General features: G+C 36.8%; 1 protein-coding gene across 6 annotated transcripts in view; it reads left to right on the top strand.

Moving 5' to 3' along the window:
- The window catches only part of FHIT (fragile histidine triad diadenosine triphosphatase), a 608,221-nt gene that overhangs the window by 78,605 nt on the left and 507,099 nt on the right, over positions 1–22,517 (top strand). The window contains exon 1 of one of the 6 annotated variants that reach the window (XM_074603075.1): positions 18,916–18,933. The exons of the other annotated variants lie outside the window; for them this stretch is intronic. The gene's annotated coding sequence lies outside the window, so the exon portion shown is untranslated. Of the gene's footprint in view, positions 1–18,915; positions 18,934–22,517 lie in introns of those variants that run through there. 6 annotated transcript variants of the gene reach the window in all.

Here is a 22,517-nt window from a genome sequence, read left to right as displayed (position 1 = left end):
ACTTCCTCTGTACAACTCTCGGTAATGGATTTATTAATGATAAAATTCCTGCATTTGATGAGATCAGTGACAGTCATAGATACTCAAAATGGTACCAAAGTTTGCCTTTTCAGTAAAGCTTGTCTTTCTTCAAACACCCTTTGAGTTTCTGTTCTGCAGCTTTATCCTTGCTCTCTTACGTCCTGAAAAATGCATCAGATTTTAGGATTCCTTATCTGCCCTAACATTACTTCCTACTTCTCATTTCCTGTTGCGATGTTGATGATGCTGTCTCTGATGCCAGCTTTTGTCCTGCACTTGCCTAGTGCTATTCCTTTAGCTTGACCAATTATCCAGTTCAGAAGTTATCAGAAGAAAAAGATGTTAGGATTATTACGAGTAAATCTATTTATTTGCAAGGCTACAGAAATGTTTCCCTTAATGCACTAGGAATTGAAGAGACGACTTTGATTTGCACTCAGCTCCAAGCAGCCCTCTCCAGTCACCTCCTAACCTGAAAACCCTATCAATTAACTGCTCTCAGGATGCTGCTTCCTGCTGTTATTTTCATGATGTTCTTGGATTTTTGCCCTGCTTCATCAGCATATGCTTTTGTTTCTTTGAAATATAAAGTTGGACATGGCTCCATAAGCGGTAAGTCTACTTGGATCTAGTGACATCCCCAAGAAATTGCCTGTGTGTTGGTGGCATAGCTTCTTTAAGCTCCTAAGGTGCAAGTGTGAATTATGGGTGGTGGCCTACATTGCTTTATACAAACAGATATATCGTTACTCCTTCTTTGGTCCTGCATGTCAGCTTAACTCTTATATCCAGTAGTTTTAGTGAAACTTAAGTTACTATATGGAGTTAAATTTGCTGGTAAGCAGAAAGCAGAAAGCAGAAATCTTGTGATTTCTGTCATGCTGCCCTTTATGCTTGGGAGTGAATCCCCTTAAATGCATTTATGGCTACTGAATTATCTGTATTAAAACACGTCTGTATTTCTTTAACTGGGATGTCTCAAAAATCTTAATGTTAGGTAGGTTTCAGGTTTGCTAACACCCGCTGCATGTCTGCAGCAATGATGTTCTTTTGTAATTTTCCATTAAACATCTCATCTGCCTTTTGCAGTCTCTTGACTGAGTTATCCTGCTTTGATCCATGTTTACAGAGAATCTAACAGCAGATGTATTCCCTGGTTAGGCTTACGATACTAAAAATAATAATGTGGGACCCCAAAGGCAAATTTTAGCGAAAACGAGGACTTCCTAAATTGACATAACTTCTTATTAGAAACCTGTTTTCAAGGAACACAAAAAGCAGTGCTAGCAAAAAAAAAATTAGGTTTCTCTGTTTCTTCATTTTAAGAATATATATCCATGTTTGTTTTGTTGGGTTTTTTTATAAGCATATTGTAATTCTAATTTATAAATCAAATCATCCTGTTTCTTTTGAAACACCAAGTGTAGTTACAATGTTCTGCCCCTTGTGTCATTATCATTGTTCAGTGCGGTGGGAATGGGGTGGCATTACTGCTGCTCTTTGTCTCTTAAAATTCATGCCATTTGTTTAAAAATCAACTTTCATGATGCACAAGAAATGAGGGCGTCTCTCCTAAAACTTCTTAAGGCTATTTTTAGATATCCTTTATTTGAATATGTGTTTCTTTTCATATTGTTCTACTTTTTGGTCAAATGATGAGAAAACAGCTATACTGCAGTGTCATCAGTATTGATACCTTAGGAGTATTTACAATCAGTTAAAAGATGCAAAACTGAGAAATAACTTCATTAAAAACATATTTCATTTAGGCAATGTAAAACTTGAGAAAGGCTTTGATTCTGCACCAGTATATGTGTTGTGTTCCAAATTTCTTTCTGATTTTGCCTTCAAAGTGAGTAGCATGTCTCCTTATATTTCTCTGCTTCCTACTGGATATTTGCTGGCTTACCAGAACGTGTTTAATTGCAAACTAAGCCTATTTGGCGTGCAATAAAGTAGATTTATATTATTTTTTTTATTAACTCTTACCCTTTGATAATGTAACCCCCCCCCCCCAAACAACTGTGATTATAAGACATCTATAAAGCAGTCTTTTAATAAGATGAGTGAGAGGTGAAATGATGAAGTGTGAGGATGATGACCAATTTTTAAACCCACTTTTATTTTTATTAAATATATACAACGAGGAGGGAGGGCAAGGGCTGGCATTTTACGCAGAATAAATACATGAGAGGATTTGTTCATGAATCTCTTACAAAATGTGGATGGTCAGATGACATATATACTTAAAAATAAGGAGAAATCCCATATTTCTCTTCTGAGCTCATCTAAGTGATTTTGAAGAAGTTGGAAGAGAAGCCAAAGGGGGAAGTGCTGAAATTAGCCTCAGGGAGGATGGGGGATAATGATTTAAAAACCCACAACCTGTGGTAATTGGTGTTAGTGGAGAGGAGGATGGGAACCCTGCCATTGAGTCCTCAAGGAATAATGGAAATTACTTGATGGAGAATAAGTGTGGGGGTTCCCCATTCCCCTGCCTTTTCAGGCTCTATTTGAGATAGTTTTGTGCAACTCACTTGATTGGCTTTTAGGCAGCCCTTTTTTCAGCAGAGTTTTACGACCCAAAGGATTTTAGCAATCTTGCGCAGGGTTATACGGTAAAAATAAATCTGGGACCAAAGGTGTGTGTGGAGTTGCTGTGGAGTAACTAATATACAGTGGCAACGGTACCAGAATTTCTCCTCTGTTTCTTAAGTGCTCTTCATACGACTGGTCATGTGAGTAATGCTACTAATTAATTTGGAAAGTCTTGCACAAGTACACTGTCTAGCCTGGCAATAGTTTATACTGCTCTGAGATAAAAGGTAGTAACAGTACTTCTTCCCTGAAAATCTTCCATGCAAGTAAGCTTCCACTACAGCTGAATGTGCAGTGAATGCTTTGGCTTGCTGGAGAAACCAAAATGAATGAGGCGAATAGTTGCTATACGTCAAGTGATTTATTTCCCTCCCCGCTTCCCTCCTCCAAACTCCTCTTCCCTCTATGTTCCTAAACAGCAAAAGGAAGGAAAGTACCAAGTATTGAATTTGATTCAAACTCACAAAGGTTATTCTGATTTTGGGAGCTAATCTTTTGTGACATTTTTACTTATATAGACCATAATATGCCTATTTTAGTAATTCTAAATTGTTTAGATACTTTACATTTGCCTTTCAGTGTTGTCTTTTAAATTATTTGTGTATTGCAATCTGAATTCCTCGCCGTTACTGGTATGGCTTATTGATTGTTCACAGGAGCACACACATGCGTGTGCATGCGCGTATTTGTATTTTTGTACTTGTGAATGTTTCCATCTGTCTCTGACTCTTTCACATCTTTTTTGGAAGGTAATCTGGGGACATGCAGTTATCAATATGTAGATGACAGTTTTTATTAATTCAAGAGTCCAGACTACTGCTGCTTTGTCAGAATCTGTTGATCTGTAGTGAAATTAATAGAGTAGATTTAATTAGGTGAGTTGGAAGGAGTATTAATTGAGAGAATGAAGCATTCTGATGTGGGATTGATGCTAATGCTGGTGTTACCAGTACGGCTTTTGTCCAAATGATTCCTGTCTTGACAAGCCTGGTGGATGCATTGTTGTTTGTATATTGACGGTAAGAACTGGCAATTTGTAGGGTCATTGATTATCTGCAGCTGGCCAGGGGATTGCACTCATTCACTTTCTAATGCTGGTTTTATAAGCTTCTGTAATTTATCTATGACCTGGTTGTTTGTAGGTTTGACTGTTTCGAATTTGTTTTAGGCTATCCTCTCCTCTGTTTTAGGTGGAAGGGAGGAAACTTCCTGGTAAGAGACAGTCAAAGCATAAATATTGTCACGGCCCACCAGGAACACCTGGTTCTCAAACCTCAGCAGTGAGGGCTTTCAGTTCGCTTCTTGATGTGGTCTTGATTCTTTGTACGGAATTTAGTTTTTTGAGTGTGACTTTAGTTCAGATCTCTATGAGATGAGATTTGCTGGAAAGTGTGCACAGCTTCAACTTCAGTCAAAAGCCTCCATATATAGAACTCATTCCCTCTTATGGTCACCCACAGAGAGAACATCTAGGATGTTTTGGAGACAATTCATTTGCCTTAGTCCTTTTTTAAGTCATGTTTTGAATCTTAGATTTTAAGAACTAATGTTATAACACAATTGTTGTGGTAACTGCTATATTGATATCTGCAGAAATACTTATCCTATTTCTTGTCTTATTGCAGACTTTTTCTGACTGTAATTAAGATTAATAGATATTCCGGACAAGGTACAGAGTCAGACTTCTATAATTAGCATACAGTTGCTTTGAGCTTTTTTGCAAAGGAAACTTTTGTTACTAATGAAGGTCTGCTCTCGTCATGTAGAGAGCATTTTAGTCTTCGAACAATTTTCACTCCCTTAATCCTTTTTTTGTGGTGTGTTTTTTTTTTTTGTTTTGTTTTTTTGTTTTGGGAAGCTATTATTCCTGGAAAGGTCCCAAAGTGTCCTTTATGAAGCCATTTGCAAATGTCATGAATTTGCCAGCAGGGTATGGATAGCAGTGCAGCTGGTGGTCTTCCCTATGCCCTCCAAGGCTACTGTTGCTATTTCAGTTATAATAGTTTTAAACAACAACATTCTGTTATTGTGTTTTGTAATTAATCTTTTCCATTTTACAGTGCAATAAGTTCCAATTTTGCTGTAAAGCTATAGTGTTCCATTAAAACTAGCTATTGTGACGGTTTTGGAAAAGCAGAAAATTAATTGCGTTACTAAACGAAGTACACCTCTACCACCCTCTCAACCTGAGCGCTTGAGAAATACCGTAGTTCCAGGAATCTTCCTGTGTTACTGGTACAGATCAGTGGAGTTGAAGCACTGTGATGTTTTTGCTGAATGGGGACGTAGGTGGGGTCCTTCCTATGCCAGGCAACAGGGATGGGGGCTGGCTATGGAATAGTTGCTTATAAGACTGTTCTTTCATTCTAATACTGGTAAAACCAAGCTGTAGTGGTGTGTAGGATGCATAGAGACCTCTCTCCTACTTGACTTAAAGCACTTCAGTAATTTTTAGGAGGAACACTTTTTAATTTCTTATAACAGGAATTTTCAGCATTTTCGTTTACCTTTTTCTGTACTTACCTGTTGTAACAAGTCTGGTTCTTTTATACAGTTGCCTGATTTCTAAGAAGAGATTGTAAATGTTCCTTGTAGCCAGTTGGCACACAGAAACCAGAATTAGTGGTTGTTTTGCACCACGTCTCATGTAACTGTACTGAGTTTAGGAATCACAATTCAGTAGTGGAGGAATGTTCCTTTTCTATCTAGCAGAGGGATAGAAAATGTTCTTTGTTACATTTGGTAGTAGTTATTCATAGTAGGAAAGAGATATATGGCATATATATTATTCTGCTGGAATATTAAGAAAAACTAGGAAACGTCAATAGCAAGTATTTATTTAGAAATATTGTATCTGTAGAGAATAAGTACTTATGATTATGACCAGAACAAAAAAAAAAAACTCCAAAAAATACAAACCTAAATTGTGGCTGTTCGTGTAACTGATTGTTACTGCAGTAAAAGCAGCAGAGTGATTGCTTTTATTTGGTAGACAGTCCAGTAACTGAGAAAAGATGAACTAAAAGAATTCCCCCAAATGTTTTTGAGCATCATATCTGTGGAGTATCTTCCATTTAAAATAGTGTTACTACTGCAATTTGTTGTATTATTTCAGCTCTGTGGTACTGCTTTATATTTTTCACATTCTTTATTGTGAAAAATTACATAAAAATACTAATTAAAAATTCCCATGTTGAATCCTGAGTAAAATTGTAGTAAATTAAAGATAAAAACGTGGACGATTAATTCTAGGAATATTTACAATCTAGAAAATCACATAAGCTGCATTTTATACTGCTGTTATGTCAGTCTCTCATCAGTACTAGAGGTTATATTTGTGGGAGGGATATCCAGGGAAACTTTGTAGCCCTCTGCCAGGTAGGATTCGGAGGAAGAGAGCTCAGTACGGAGGTGCTGGACAATAGGTCTCACTGAAGCCTGTGGGAATAGAAGTGATTTATCATGTGATGGTTCAGGTTTGGAGGTGAAGAAATATACAGTGCAAATGCTTGGTTTTGAGAGCATTAGTGTTCAACAAGAGGAACATAATTAGGAAAAGTATCAGATTATAGTTTTTGATTACTTTGGCGTTTTTTTTAATAATGTCAAAGCTTTATGTTTATATTTTATGGCTTGCCAAGAAGTACTGAATATGGTGTTCCAAGCTTTACAGATTAATTATAGAAAAAAGGTCTCTTAAGAGTCAAGCTCCAAGGAACCAGTAACTGGAAATATATAAATTTTGATGGTTTTGTTATTTACTTGGTTTCTAAGCACTTAGCCTGTTGGCTAAGTTTTCACTTTGGAAGAAAGGAGATGAAAAGTAGCTTTTTTTAAAGAAGGGAAATATTTTAAAAACTTTTGCTATTCAGTATTTAAGAAAAATACCAAATATTGCATCCTGCAGTACAGTTATGAGTACAATGCAAATCCTGCAATGTCGTGAAGTGTTTTTGAACTTCTTGTTCCTTGTAAAGATAGTGCTAAGAAAAGGCTGAATTGTGTTTCCTTCATATTGGTCTTTATCACTCAAATAAGTCACTCTAAAATATCTCTTGGTGTGCTGCCTCACGAGAGTTTAATGATGACTTTCATTCAGTGTAAGCTGTCAGTAGGTCAGAGATGCCTCGTATCTTGGATGGAGTTATGAAATTTCCTGAGTTTATTACCCTATTAAAATTCATTTTAAATGTCAAAGTTTTTAATTTGTACAGGGGAACTTAATTTAGAAGCATCTTCAAAGTAATACACAATTTTCTCCTTGAGTATCAAGTGAAGTATCAGATAAAAATAAAAGACCTTTGCAGCATATTATATTCAATTATTTCTGTGTTTCAGCTTTAGATAGGTAGTTTGTGGAGGTGGGTATCGGAAATAATAATTTTGTAGTCTTTTATGACTTGCCTTTTATATAAAAAACAATTTTGAGGAAAAAAATCTATCTAACTTTAACCAAAAATACTGATTATTTAAAAAAACCTACCACAACAACAAAAAAACCAAAACAAGCTAACGTTCTCAGCAAAGCCCACCTGCCATGTTTTCCTTAGAAAATTCTGTACTTTACTATCCCCTGAATGGCTCATTGTTTGCTTTGACCCAATTTGTGCTCTGTTCTGTATTGTTTAATTCTTCTGTTTTGCAAAGTTGTGGCCTGTCTGCACTAGACCTTGGCCTCTGTGCTGGCGTAGCGTGTATTAGTTCCTCTTCTCATTGCATTGCGTGTTTTCCTGGTCAGGTATCTCCAGCTTCAACTACTGAATAACCATTTTACAGGTGGTAGAGTATTACAGAGCAAAGAGATGGCAAGACTGGATGGTAGTCCAAGTCTAAAATTGACCAGATGAGCGGGAATATTATCAGATAATAAACAAAGGAAATTTTTTCTGAGCCCTTTCAGTGTGGTTGTGTGTTTGAAGCTGGACCCACAACTGTCCTGTCTATCAGCTGCATGTAAAACCTGAAGCTGGAACTCTGATAGATTTTTTTTTTTTCTTGTTAATAAAGAAATATGTCATTAATGATATCAGATAACATAGGTATTGTTTTGTTGCTCTCTGATTAATTCCTTGTGTGGGAGCATGAGATTAATAATGGAGGACAAAAGACATGATAAATTAGTTTAGTGATAAAGATTGAGGGAGAGTAATCAGGAAGTAGCTTGCTGGTTTGTGAAGCTTACACGTTACCTCCCTCACAAAAAATATTTGTGGTGTTTCTATCCAGTATCACTAGATCCCTGTTGAGTTTTGAGGATAGCTAATGTAAAGCTGAAGACGGTATCTGGGATAAAAATAGAAGTATAATGTTTATCTCAAATATTCAGGTATCACACCATAATTTTTATTTCAACAGGAAATTGAAGCAGTATAGGAGAAGAATAAATGTAAGAAATTTTTAAGTCGCACTTAATTTTGTTTGAAACAAACGTTTTAGTTGTTGGTACCTGCATCAGAACTGACTATACGTAACATTCATCAGAGTCCCCTCTGGTGTAACTTTCTATCAGTCCGTATTTACATTTACACACTCACAATCCATGTTAGAGGTATTATTTGTATAGATTCTGGCCCGCATCTCTAATTGATCATGGCTGTACTTGTGGGTCCTGCGTAGCTATGCGTAAGCTCATTAGTCTATACTAGATGTTAGAAGTCTATATTGTATGCACAAATCCTTGTTAAAACAGACTTAAATGGCTTACATAAGAAAAGGGCATGATGCTAATGGTAATAAAAACTTAGATTTAATCATCAGATCTTCATTACTTGAGCCTCAAAAGCTTTGGTTACATCATACATTTATTTCGAATTTAAGTCACTGATTTATTCAGCCACTTAAAAGTTAGCGTTCTCAGCTGAATGTGTTCCTCTGAGAAACTGTTCAAAAAAAAATACTAGTTTTGCTTGTTTCTTGTGACCCCCACAGGAAAGAGGCACTAGTTTTTGTTCTACAATGTGAACAAGCATGCAAACTATCTTAAATTCAGGTATTGATGTAAGAGGAGTTAATATTGGGAAACTGAATGTCTTTCACGTGCTCCAAACGTAGGTTTCAAGACAGTTAATTTCAGAATGGCATATCTCAGCAGATGTGTGGAATTTATAAAAGATTTCATCTTCACTATGAGACATAATATATAGTTATATAAAAACTCTAGAAATGTCAAGAAGAAGGGAAAAAAATCTCAATGCAAATCAATAACAATTTAGCTGTGTTGCCAGGTCGGTTGTACTCTGTGCTTTGTAATTTTTCGATGAATAGACAATAATGTTTTACATATGCATTGTCATTTCTTTTTGTATTGATTCATCTGAATAGTTCCTTCTAGTTATTAGCATTACTGTAATTTGTTTGACAGTACCAACTAGTGAATGCGGTTATTGTCATAAACTCTAGTGTAAGTTTCTGCTCACATGTATTAGGTACCTTGCCAGGAACACCAAAAAGCAGGACTAAATACTGTCACCCTCTTAGGGATGGCGTGCTTAACGTGAGTGAGTTCGTACCTTAGCTGCCGGGCAGAATTCTACTGTTCATGCGGGAAACTCTGCTGCCACAACTACACTGTCACTAGTACTTGCAATAGTAAATTTGAAGCCATTTGGATTATATATCTGTAAACTGTAAAAATATCTCTTGCTTTCCCTTGTAGGCATACTCTACTGCAGCGCACCTCAAAGGTGTAACAGGTTCTGTCATCAGCCTTGTGTTATTAAGAGGTAGGGAAAAAGCAATTTTCCAAGCTGCGTGTGGGGTTTTTTGTTTTGGTTTGTTTTTTTATTTTTTCATCCTCCATTCAAAACAGCCCAGTACTTGGACAGTTAGAGCTTTATTTTAGAAGAAGGCTCATGTATTCAGGATGCCTTGTATTAAGTTCCAGAAGAGAGTTGAGTGGAGAAATCAATAGTTACTGAAGAAGCCTCGCTCCTGTGGTTGGAGTAGCTCATACTTCCATCTTCTCATGCTTCTCTCTTGATGTTTCTTTGCCACTGAAGTTGTTCGTGAATCCAGTTGCTGCTCCCTTTATTCAGGCCCGGAGGTACCTGTTCTTGTAGACTTGTGAGTTGGTAGTAGTTTCCTAAAAGTGATGTAGTAATTGGGTTTGGGTGGGGGTTATTGAATTTTGGCAACGTGTTGTCTGTGGCCCTTTGCTGTCCTTGTATGTTGCTGGGTTCTTTGCACGAGTGCTAACACAGCCTTTGTTGTCTCTTTATTCAGTATATGAACAGCAGATTTAAAGTTTTTCTGCCATAGCATCTAATTTATTTTTTGGAATTGTGCACCAACATGCTTGAACACAAATCTAAAGATGGGAAAAGGAGTTTTGCAGGTTCAAACGTATTTGGACTCTTGTGGAATTGTTTCTTTTACCTTTGAGTACTCTGCTGTGCAAAAACTCTTAGCAACAGGCAAACGAACCAAAATGTGGAGGATGATGGGTGCTTTATCTCTGTAAATCCAGGTCTGGAGTGTTTTATTCCTCTGCTCCTGATCCTTACCAACAGGAACCGGAACTGGTGATGTTGCCTCTTCCTTTGCTCAGGGCTGGCTGTGTTCCTGCAAAGCCTTCTCAGGACAGGCAGCTTTTCTTTATTGGCAGGTGCTTGGCAGGTTCGTTGCAGCTCAGTGTGCTCTGCTTCTGCTCTTGTCTGAGTGGTGATCGCAGCTGAGTCTTTAAGATTTTTTTGAAGAGTGGCTATGAGATATTAATCTTTCTTATACTCATTCAGCAGGGGGTTATAGCTTGAGCTATGACCCTCTTTTAGGTCATAGATAAGAGTTTGTTAATGTAACTGAGTTCCTATCGAACGAAGTAGTTTCTTTGTTAATCTAAAAGCTCCTCTATTAATCAGAAAGAAAGTCATGACTGGCTTTTTATTCTTCATCATGAAAAGTGTCCATAATAGTTCTGAATGAGTACAATGTGTGTCTGGTTTGTATGCTTCACTGTATGTTGTTCAGTGTACTTAATAAGGATGACTTTCAGGTGTCCATCTTCCTATTTGAGTTGGGTAACTACCTACAGCTCTGTTGCTTAGCAGTGATATTTGTGAGATTGAGTCCTGTGATAGCCTCTGTCTGTCTGTCCCCATCTCTGTTTATCTTCCTCTCTCTTCCTTTCTCCTTCAAGCACATGTAGATTTTTCTCTTGGCTGTGTTTTAAAGTCATTCCCCAGTTTTCAACTTGTTGGATTAAAAGCTGTCACGATACAAGTAGATTATAAAGAATGAACGTAAAACTCGTCAAGAAGGTGTATTCACGCTTCACACTGTGTATTTGCACAGATAAAGACAGACTGTAAAGAATGTTCTGGTCCTCCTGGCCACTGTTGTGATCCTCTGAATTTTAGCGATGCAAATAATTGTACCTTGGTATTGAAGGGCATGTATTGTGTGCTAGCTCAAATGATAGATTCTTCTGGTTTGTTCAATTTGTGTATTTTTAATATTGTTTAACATAGGTGCTGTTGAGTGAACACATATACTCTTAGGGGTGACACAAATTAATTCCATTCCCACCATGAAATCTCTCTATGGATTTATCACAAATTGCAGCAGCTGTGAGTGATTCCATGCTCTCATGAGAAGTATGAGATTAAATTCTGTCACTACTGTACTATTTTTAATTAATTTAACCTCCAAACTAATAATTTCCCAGTGCCAGTTTCTCTCTCTCTGGTCAGTAGATTAATTAGTTAATGTCAAATTAATTAGTTAATGCAGTCAATGTTTAAAAGCTTTATAGAAGTGATGAAAATGACTAGTGCAGAATCTGTAAGTGTTATGGAAGTAGGGGTTCATGTTTTTAATGGGAAAAACAGAAGTTGCGTTTTCATATTAGTCGCTTGACTGCTACTGTTGATTTGAATATGGAAGATGCTTAGCTACAACAGCTAAAACCATAGTGCCAATAGCTAGCTCCTGAAGTGATATCTTTCTAGTAATTTGGAGAATAACAAAGGAAAACGGGAATAACTCAGAGCTGGAAAGAATTGAACTGTGCTGCATGCTAAGGAAGGAGCATTCTATTTCTTTTGGAACAGGAATTGAGATTTCTCAAAAATAACCATAAATTTTTGAGCTTTTTGAAGGAGTTTGAAGTCCTTAACTTCATCTTATTGCTGAATTTAGTCTGTGCGTTCTTTTTGTTCGATGTCTTTCTGTGGTGAATAATGGGGAAATGAATGCCATAAACTAAGAATTGTTGCACTTCTATTTTAATGAAGAGTACTCATGCATTTGGGTTTCCTGGGAGATTAGCTTTACAAGAAAGGCTTAAATAGGGAATGGGGAAACGAGCCTTGAAAAAGCACTATTACTTGAGTTGGCAATGTCATCTCATCATGCCCAAGTCCTGACCTGTCAGCTTTGCCAAAACTGAGAAATCTGAGCTGATTACAATGTGTGACACTGAAAAAAACGGAGGGAAGTTATGGGGTATAGCCAGTTATCACAAACTATATTTAGCAGTATCTATATTCTGGAGCAAGATAGTTACAGCTTGGTACTGGTAGAACATACGGGATTAAGACAAAGTTGTGTCTACCCAGGAGTTTGCAGAAAACGCCACCCATAGGTAAGACAGAATGCAAGCACCTCTGTTTTTGGCAAGTTGAGTATACTACGCTTTAAACAAGTGGCTTCTTGTCTCTTCTCAAACAGGTATATCTGTAGTCTTTCGTATATCAATAAAGTTGGTTCTATCTACTGTAATGGTTGGAAGTCAGGGATTATAACACAGACACATTAGACTGATAGATCCCTCCAAAGAAGCTGAGATTGATTCTGAGTGCTGAAAAAAAGATGGAAGGAACAAAAAAGAAAAACTCAAAGCTACTTTCTGTAGGAAAAGAAACACTTATAAATGCTGTTTTGCTGTTGTACTGTCCAATTCATACCCGTGTGATTTTCTGAATATTTATATCATGGTTTCAACAGAGAGAGTTAATTTTCTTTCTAGTGGTTACTGTGTCTTCAGATTTGGTATGAAAGGCGTGTCGATAATGCATGTTGTTTTAGTTGTTGCTAAGTGATGTTCATACTAGTCAAGGACTTTTTTCAGCTTCCCATAGACGCTGGGAAGGAGCATACACAGAACAGTAGAATGGCCAACAACGTTATGCTCGGTATAGAAATGGGGGTTGGCTGGGGGGCGTAATCTGTGATCACTGTGTGGGCTGGGCTGGGCAACCAATTCACTGGACAGTGAGAATGACTTGTCTTGCATATTCTTTTACTTTTATAGTTATTCTTCTTTTCTGTAATTTTACTTAATAGAACATTACTGAACATTACTTTTCTGTAATTTTACTTTATAGAACATTACTGTTCTATTAAGCTTTCTTTATCTCAACCTACAAGTTTTTTTTTTCCCTTTCCCCTCTTTTTCTCCCTCTTCTCCCTACACTTCTCAAGCGGAAAGGGGGAGTGAGAGAGCAGCTGTGTGGTCCTAGTTGCTGGCTGGGGTTAAACCATGACAATTTACCAAACTGTCAAATACCTATGTAAAATTTGTGCTCTTACATTTACTTGAAAACAGTGCTTGAGTGTGATTTCTTGTAATTTCTGAAATGATGCCAGACTTCAAATGCCTGTCACAAATAAAATTTGTCAGTGTGTCTAAGAGCTTAAATTAAGACTGCTAGGTGTAATGGGATAGGTGTTCACTCTGGTAAATTTGCAGTACTCTGAGGCCCCTTGAGATTAATTTTGTGCAAAATGATTATCCCCACCATCAGCAGTACTCTTAACTACCTAAGTATTTTGCATTAGCAAAACCAAGGTAATGAAACATAATGCAGATTGATTTTAATAGAGGAAATAACATGTCACGATAACATGTTAGTTCTGGGTTATGAGTTAGGTTAACCCACTTCTGTCGGTTTTCTTGCGAGGAGCTCTGTTTGCCATTCCCCACAGTCCTCTTTAGGGGAAAATTAAAAAAACTGGGAGTAGGGGGAAAGACGAAAACAGGCAGAAATGTGTGTTAGTTACATTTTGCCCATAGGTCATCTTAAACTGAGAAGGATAACCTGTACTAGGTGTTGTGGAACTCTGAGATTATCTCTGCAAACATGAATATACTTTTTACAAACCATCTGTGTATTAACCAGTTGCTTTTACGTTGTGCTTTAAAGCTGTAAGCTGTGAATTCCTCTGTTTATCTAATCATTTTAACAGCCTTTCTCTGACCTTACTCACTTTTCTTCAATTTGTTTGTCCAGGTCTGAATGGAAAAGTCCTGATATCATGTCACCAGTGGGCCTAGTGTAATACTTACTCTGGTGTTAGGGATTTTCATGCATTCTAAGGTTCGAAAATAATTTCTTATGAGTGTATCACAATAGCTCAGCGTTGTCCCGTAATAAATCCTGTTCTTGCATCTCTTCTGCTGTTTGCACTTGATAAGCTCTTAAGTTATTTTGTTATGGGCTCCTAAGTGTCTAGCTTCACATGTTTTACTGTATATTTTTAGCCTATTTGCTTTTACCGTACCTCAAATGTAACTGATTTTCTGTCTATAAGTATACTGACCAGCTTGTCTATTGTTATCTCTCCTAACATTAGTGTTGACCAACTCTAATGTTAGGAAATGTCATCAGTGCATAACCAATACTAATGAATATATTCAAATCTTGTATTTCAAAAATTTTAATAACATTTCTTCAACCTGATCATTCTTTTCTCAACAGTACTTGTTTGCTTTGCTTGAGCCATCTGATCATCTATACTGGAGTTTCCCCTGCTCCTTCTGTGTAAAGCTGTTAGGACTTAATCTCATGGATGAAAATAAGTCTGTATATAAGTAATTATAAGAAGCTGGGATAGAAGGACTTTGATCTACAGGAATATAAATAATAGAGCAAAGGGATATTTCTCTCCACCTCCCACCACCCTTTTTGTCTTACACCGTCTAGTTTGGTCCTTTAGCATTATGGAATGTTTTGGTGAAGACCTTTCAATATTAAGTCCGGGTTCATGTACTATGTGCTCATGTGCCCACTACGTCCATGAGTGTCTATAAAAATACCGCTGAACTGGATTCACAAAATACTTGCATACAGTATTTTCCATATTTCCATACATTTCCATTTCCATACAATAACTGAGTTATAATATTTGGAAAAATTACATGTTGCTATACTAAAATTAATTTTAAATCTAATTAATTAGTCTTTTTGACAATCAAATAAGGTACACCTTACCCTCTGTATTTTGTGAATATTGTCAGGTACCATATGAAGAACTTCAACACTTCTATTTTTTCTAAAAGTTGTGATTTAAATTGGATTTACTGTTTTTAAGTGTGTTTAATAATGTAGATACCGACACAACATGGAGGATGAAATGCATATGTTGCAATTTTAATGAACCGTTTCCAATGGCATTTTGTTACCAGTTTCAAAAATGGCATTGTGTTCTGTCATGATTTTTTCTAAATCAGGTATAAATGGGAAAAACAGCTGAAGTTATCCTGAAGATGCTCAGATACAAGACAGCAAAAACTATTTAAATGATTAATACATAGCAAATGGGATTATTTGGAGTGAGTGGCTGAATCCTATCCAGTTAAATGTCTGTCAGAACAGATAATGGTTAACATGATTGGAAAAGAGGTAATTTCTTCAAAATACAGTGGTTCATATAAAACAATTACATATACAAAAAAGTCAGTAATGATTTTAGAAAACCATCTCCTGTTATGCTGCATTTAATTGAACAGATTTAATGTTTGTCATTATTTAGAGATACAGAAAGTTCAGAAATTACAGAGCTTGGTGAATTAGTGTGATGTTGATGTTCTGTAGTGAAGACAATGAGATTCATTTTAATGGGACCTTTAACCTTTTTTCATATTTTAAAAGGACACAAAATTGGTTAAAAGACAAAGATTGTATGCTGCAGTTGCAGTGCAGGCAATTGAAAAGTGAAAAGTAAGGCACAAATTTTCTCTCAGACCAATCTTTTTCCCAGTCTTTCACAGTTCGAATGAAGTGAGCTCTAAACTCAGTTGTTTGAGTAATATTCATTTGGTTATTGAAGATTTCTGTGTACTTTTAATTTTGTTTCTGTACTAAAATAAGTTAATTCAGTTTCTTGTTTACTTGGTGAAGTGACATGTATGTATTTAGTCATGAGTATTAAACTGATTTATCTAAAGAAGCCAGGTAGGCTTCCTTTGTGCTTGGCATTTTTAATTGTCTTGCTGTCTTTCAAAATCTTACAACCAGATTGTTGAACTAATTCACTGTTTTGAATGATCTATCTCATCTCTGGGCCTCAGTATTAACCCTGCCTACTGTATCAGAAACAGAAAAGAAAGGACATTTTGTTAGTTATTGCAGCATTGTCATTTGCTTGTATTGAAACTCTTGCTTATTCCCTGTGCTTGCAGCTGCTGGCTGGGCACTGCAGACAGCATTATTAAATTACAATTATTGTTCTGTATCCTGGCATGATGAGATGCTGTGTCAGAGGTGTTGATCACTGAGAACATTTTCTCTTCAGACGCTGGCACCAATGCAACTCTGTTGAGATAATTGGCAAGGTAGTGGAGTTTATTGTAAGTATGAGTAATTGTTGTATTGCTACTAATCCCTGCTTGCTTCAAGAATGATTTCTGAAGTAAAGAAGTTCAAAACTGTACTGAAATCTGGGTCTCCTTTGATATAAATAACGTTAAATTTTATTTTTCTAATTTCTAACTGGGTTTACAAAGCAATCACTGCAATTTTAAAAGTTCCTGTGGCCTTTTTCTACGTTGTTTATTAGCTAATGAAATAGCAAATAAATAGTTAAATATTATGTTTACTACTCTTATATTAGTATGCTGTATGATAAAGAGTCTTTAGGGCATTGGAAGATCTTTTCTTTATGAGCTCTGACACTGAGGAGCTGTGTAACTTCAGGCAGAAAGGTGACACTCTGTATGCTAAATCTCATCTCTGCTGTCAAACTTGGGCATTGTAGACCTTGTGTAGTGAAAGGTATTGAATTGGCATATCTGTAAGCATAGCCAGGGACAAACCGGTGGCATATTGAAGATTATAAACAATGAGCTTCGTGTTATTCATGGATCTTAGTCCAACCTCCAGCTCAAGGAAGAGCTGACTTTGACTTTAAATCAGATTCCTTAGAGCCTTATCCGTTGGATGTTAAAAATCTCCAGTAGGAGATTGCACAGCTTGGCTGGGCAGCCTGTTACTTGGAAGGGGCTTCTGTATGTCATCTGGTCCAAACATCTGCTTAAAGCATGCTTACTGACAACAATAGATGAAGTCAGCCATGTGTTTGTTTAGTTAAATTTCTAAGGATGCTGATCTACTGCCATGCTTAATGCCCAGATGAATCTCCCAAGATAGAATTTGTGGCCATTGCCTCTATTATTGCACTTATTCTCAAAAACCTCCAGTGGTGAAATTTCCATGCTGCTTGAGTAATCTTCCAACCTCTAAAAAAATATGTTCTGGCTCTTGAATATTCTAATTTTTAGAAAAGACTTTGTAGCTTGAGGAGAGGACAAGCTGGTGCAGAAGCTCCGAATATTGTACTCTGTCTCACCAGCTGGGGGAAGTTTTCACTCAGTGCTTCATTTGCGTAAGTGTTTTGCATGTTTTAGGACACTTAAGTGGAGATTTATGCTCTATCGGGTGTGTACATGAGGCTAATTTTACTGTAGTTTGTGTTTAATACTTTGGCATACTGTTCATGTCGGAGGTCAGTTTGTATAATTTAAAGGTTTAAACACCTAGTTTGATGCTCATTATTGTTTCTTCATACTCAGTTCTTCTGTCAGGCAATAGACGTGTTCTTCCATTTATCTTAGTCTGTATTTATTCTAAGTATTACTGTTTACAAGTAGTAAACTGACTATATTTCTGAATGTAAATGTTTTTCTATCACACAAAGGCATTTTTATGGAATGATTTTTCTTTTTTTTTTTTTTTTAAATAAAAAGTACCTTGCAAGTGCCAGTGCTCAGTGGAGAGGGCTATATGCTTGCACAGTGCTTACATGCATCTATTCTTTGAAACTTGCATTGTTGGTTGTTTGGGTTTTTTTGGTTTTGTTTTGTTATTTAGTGTTTTCCTCCCCTTCCCCCTGTGCATTCCTACCTACTCTTTAAGAAATAATGGAATTTGTCCAGTGATGACTCAGGTATACTTTGAATTTTGTCAGTGTTTCCTGTGTTTCATGCTTAATCTTTTCAAATGCTATTATCCATTTGATGTATTATAAGCTTCCAGGGAGAACAGAACATTATAGTTTCTACATGAATAACTTGTAAGAAAATGACTAAGTGGACTTGTTTATAGACCTAAAGCATTGGGTTTCAAATCTAAAAAGAATGTAAGAACAATGGACCCTGGTTAATATTCTGGGAAAGTCGTCAGCTTTGATGTATGTATTTGCAGATGTCTGCAGAACACAAATAATCAGTATTTGGAAGAGGTGTGCAAATTAAATATCTACTTGACCAGTCATAATTACAGCATTGTAAGGACAGAGTGGCACTGAGAAGTAATAAAATGGCCTTTAATCTCTTGCACTGTCAATTACAATCTGCTTGTGGTTAAGAGAAAATATTTTGGTGGCTTTAGTATACCATTCGCGTGACTGCTAGGTGGGGTTTTCTTAACTTACAGACTTTAAGATAATAAGCATGTATTGCTTAAGAATTTCTTCAAAGAGGAAAAGCAGCTAAAAATGTGCCTCATTTCTTGGTTAAAAGTTCACCTGTCACTGGGGTTTGGCTGTTACTCTGACTTCCTTTCTTTGGTATTCAGAGACAGTGCAGTTTTATACTTCTTATTTTATAACATTTAGGTGCCTGAGTCTTATTGAGATACTACAACGTCTTATTTAGCATTTTAAAAATTACATGTCTGTCTTTTGTTTAAAGAAAGTATCTCCATCTGGTTGCTGTGCCCATTTTACCCAATTATTGTTCTTCAGGGTCTTTAGCATCGGTAACTTTACTGCATTTTGTAACGCTGCTTTTCTTTTATTTTTATATGTCCCCCATCTCAATTTTGATTAATTGAACTGAATGGAAAAATCAGTGTTTCTAGTACTTAAGCTCTTTATAATATCAACAGAAAGCATAAAATGTCAGATTAAACGTTCGGAAGAAAGAAAAACATACTGAAGTGTTCTAGAAGGGAAAATAATGACCTTACTGAATTGGACAAAATCATGCACTATCCGGGTAAACTCTGAAGTTGTTTTGCCTTCCATTACAGAATGAAAGTGTTGGTGTGCAGAAACACTGTGTAAATTTCGCAGCCCTTTACAAGGGAATACCAAAAGGTAACATTAAGCAACAACTTGTAAATTTGTCTGTGTCTAAGAAGCAACTCCAGTATACCTTCAGGTATAATAAAGCAGGTACTTGACACGTTGTATGAACTATGTAGTGCAATCAGAGATGATTTTCTTACAGCAGAGGATGAAATTTATGTGTTACTGCTAAATAGTGCTTCTCTGCACTTTTTGTTTCGTAAGGAAAAGCAAAATTTATAAGTTGCAGCCTAATACCATTTAAAATGCCAGTTTCTTCTTAGTGAATTGTGAAATTTGCAAGTGGCTGTTTAACGATGGCCATGGCACTGTTCGTTCTTTAAGGGGTAGTAAAGCATGTACGGTTCGGAAAAGGCTTTTATTGTGAGTACAGTCCAACATTGCTGACTGTGATGCAGAGAATGTACTACAAATGCACCCCGTGGGAGAAGTCGCAGGAGAAGCTGTGGAAATGGGTGGCATTGCTGGGGTTTATTCTCAGGAGGGGGGACTCTGGCTGTTGATGCATGCACAGAAATGTCATGCTGAGGAATGCTATACATTCCACTGCTTGTACCAGTTGTTTCTCATGCTTTGAGCTGAGATCTAGACTTGTGAGATTGTTCTCTGGCCCTCTGGACTGTGGCCATCGTTCAGCAGGAGTACTGGGAGCCCTGATTTCTACTGCTGTGAGCACAAGTAAAGCTAAGTGGAAAAGAAACAAATTCTGTCCAGAAGGCTGCAAGAGTTAATCAAACACAGTTGTTATTGACACAACTCAGTATTTTTAGTCTGCTGGGTGTTCTATTTACTATTACTGTTTTCCCTCTGATTATGAGAATAAATTCTTAGGCTGACTGTTTTGTAAATGCTTTAACAATAATTAATCTTGAATGATATTTTCAGCAGTTACCTGCTTTTCTAACAGTTGTGGTAACATAGATTGCATCATAACATACTAAAGGAAATTCAGTATTTATGAAGAGGATAAAGTGCTTGAGGTCTTAATAGCCTCAGTTTAATTGTGTTGATAGTAAATGGGGAATATTCTGAAAAGAATTTTGAATTAGAAACTTGGCAAGATTGGGAATCACTGGCGGGTTTTTCCTTTGCTCACACGAGGAATGACTGCGCTTTTCCATTTAGTTTGCTTTGTTTCTACACAGGCCAAATACACTGAGAAGTGGGATATGGTGGGGGGAGCCTTGGTTTTAGGTTTGCAAATCAGTTAAATATAAGCATTCTTTAAAACCTCATTTAGGTTTAGTAGCTTTCACAGTAATGTTAACAGAACTATTTTCGGCACCTTTGCTGTCTTATTTAAAGTGCTAACACAAGGAAGCCTGAACTAGATCAAGTATAGATTATTTCTTTCTTTTTAAAACTGCCGTTCAGGTGTTTCTATCATACTTTGATCGTTATAGTCAAATAGTTTCAAGCATGTTCTTTTCATTGACTGACTGACTTTTCTTTAACGCATAGTTAGTGCAGTTGCACTAGTGCTATTCAGGGAAAGACAGACTGATGGTAATTCTTCTGCGTCTCTCTTGTGACTGTGCCAAAGCGCTTGAGACATTCCTAATCTTGGACTGTGTGATAAAAGCTTTAACCTCCTTTGCTCTTGCTGTGATGCCAGTGCAGCTACCTCACCCACTGGTTTCATTCTATCATTACTCTTTGTTCCCTTGCTGATTTGCCTTTTCTCCTTGTGTCAAACTCAAACTTTTCAATTCTTTATATTAATTTTCAGTTTGCTGTATTTACAGCTTTGTTAGTTCTTGCTCTTCTGCATCCTAAGTATTTTGAGCTTTCTGCTGTTGCTCAAGTTCTCTCCTTGCATTTTTGAATGATTTTCTCTCCAGATAGTCCTTTCTAACTAGGTCTTTTATGTTACTACTCTGCTTTTGTCACCTGCGGTTATTTAACGGAATCACAGGATAGTGGAAGTTTCTAGACGAATTGTGTGCTCAAAGCTAAAACTAAAGCAGGTTGCTCAGGACCTTTTCCAGTTTAACTCTGAAAATCTCTAGGGACTGGAAATTCTACAGCCCCTCTGGACTACCTATTGCAGTACCTAATTATTCTCTTTGTGAAGACTTTTTCCTTACATGATTGGAATTTTTCATGCTGTGGCTTTGTTGCCTTTTGTCCTTGCTTCTTGAGATGGAATTTGGAGAGTTGCTTATTGTCAATACTATAAATACATAAAGGAATGTATAACAAAGGATACCTGTCAATTTGCACAGATAAATCTGTTCCCATAGGTTTCACAGTCTGACCCAAACAGCAGCAAAGTGATTGAGTGCAACCTAGTTTGCTAATTGAATTATTAGTTTTGCCTACTTTCACTGAAATAGGAATATTAGCAGATCTAATACTAATAGATTGCAGAGACTAACAGGTTGCAGGGAGTTTTCTTATGGCATTTGCAGGCTTGTCTGACAACCAGAGAAACAAGAAACTTGCAAAATAGAAACCATTGCTATGAATTAATTCTCATTTCATGAAAAAACTGCTAAAAATAATTTCTAGTGATATCTAGCAGGGAAGGTAGCACTGTTGCACAGCACGTGCTTGCAAATAATTTAAAACAATTACGCCTCTGGTTTCTTTTCTACTAAAGTAAACACTTACTGGCTGTAGACAGCTCAGAGGTGCAGCACATGCCTGCCCAATGTTGTCAGAAGAAACTTAACCTTTGTTTTTCCTAAGCGAGCGTCATGGTCTGTTCTCCTAGCCGTATCCATTCAGTATCAAATACACTGTGAATAAAGAACTTACCTTTTTTTTTTGTTTAAAAAAAAAAAATAATAAAATAATCGCGTTGTTCCCTACAAGTAGCAATATCATTAAATTTGTTATCAATGTGACATAATGAAAATTACTTCCAATTAAAACCCCTCTCATAACTTTCTCTCCTTCAGCTTCTTACCTTAACTAGAAATTTCACCTCTGTGTTACCTGTTGATCCAGCAACTAAAAAGCTTGGCTGAGCTTTTTTCTTGAAAAATTTTGGAGAAAAAATAGACTGTTTAGAAGAACTTGCCAAATGCTATATGTCATCCTCAAATATAGAATGTAAATTATCTCTTTGCTGTTCAGAAAGAATGTGGTGGGCTTCAGCAGATGGGAGAAAGGGAGACCTTCAAGTTTCTTAACTAAAAAGAGAATGGCTTTCGTTGCTGCAGTGGTTTGCACTAAAATGTTATGGGAAAGTTTAGGTGATTTGGGGCTGTGAACTGATGGCCTTTTCTAGAGCTGTCTGGACTGGTGGGAGAAGCTTCTTATCTCTCTTGTGCTACTGGTGGTTACTGTGTTTTCAGACTTGCTGGTTAGAGTTGCTTGTTGGAGCACTTGGAATGAGCATTCTGGTCAATGTGCTGGTTTGGTAAGATCTCTTTAGTTAACCCGGCTCAGGAAGAAGTAGAAGGCATGCTCTTGTTCTTGTTTCTTCTTAATCTTGCAGAGGTACCTGAAATGATACCGTTTAACTTTTGAGCAATTTCTCAATATCTGACATTTAGGCTGGATTTGTCATTCTATTGATTTCAATGGGTTGTTACTCAAACCGCTATCGGTATTAATGTTTGCTGTGGTACCTGTTTCTGTGTTCT

This window comes from Larus michahellis, chromosome 10, assembly GCF_964199755.1.
Source record: "Larus michahellis chromosome 10, bLarMic1.1, whole genome shotgun sequence".
Taxonomy (NCBI): Eukaryota; Metazoa; Chordata; class Aves; order Charadriiformes; family Laridae; genus Larus; species Larus michahellis.
Note: the sequence above shows the minus strand (reverse complement) of the source record. Positions and strands in the feature narration are given on the sequence as shown.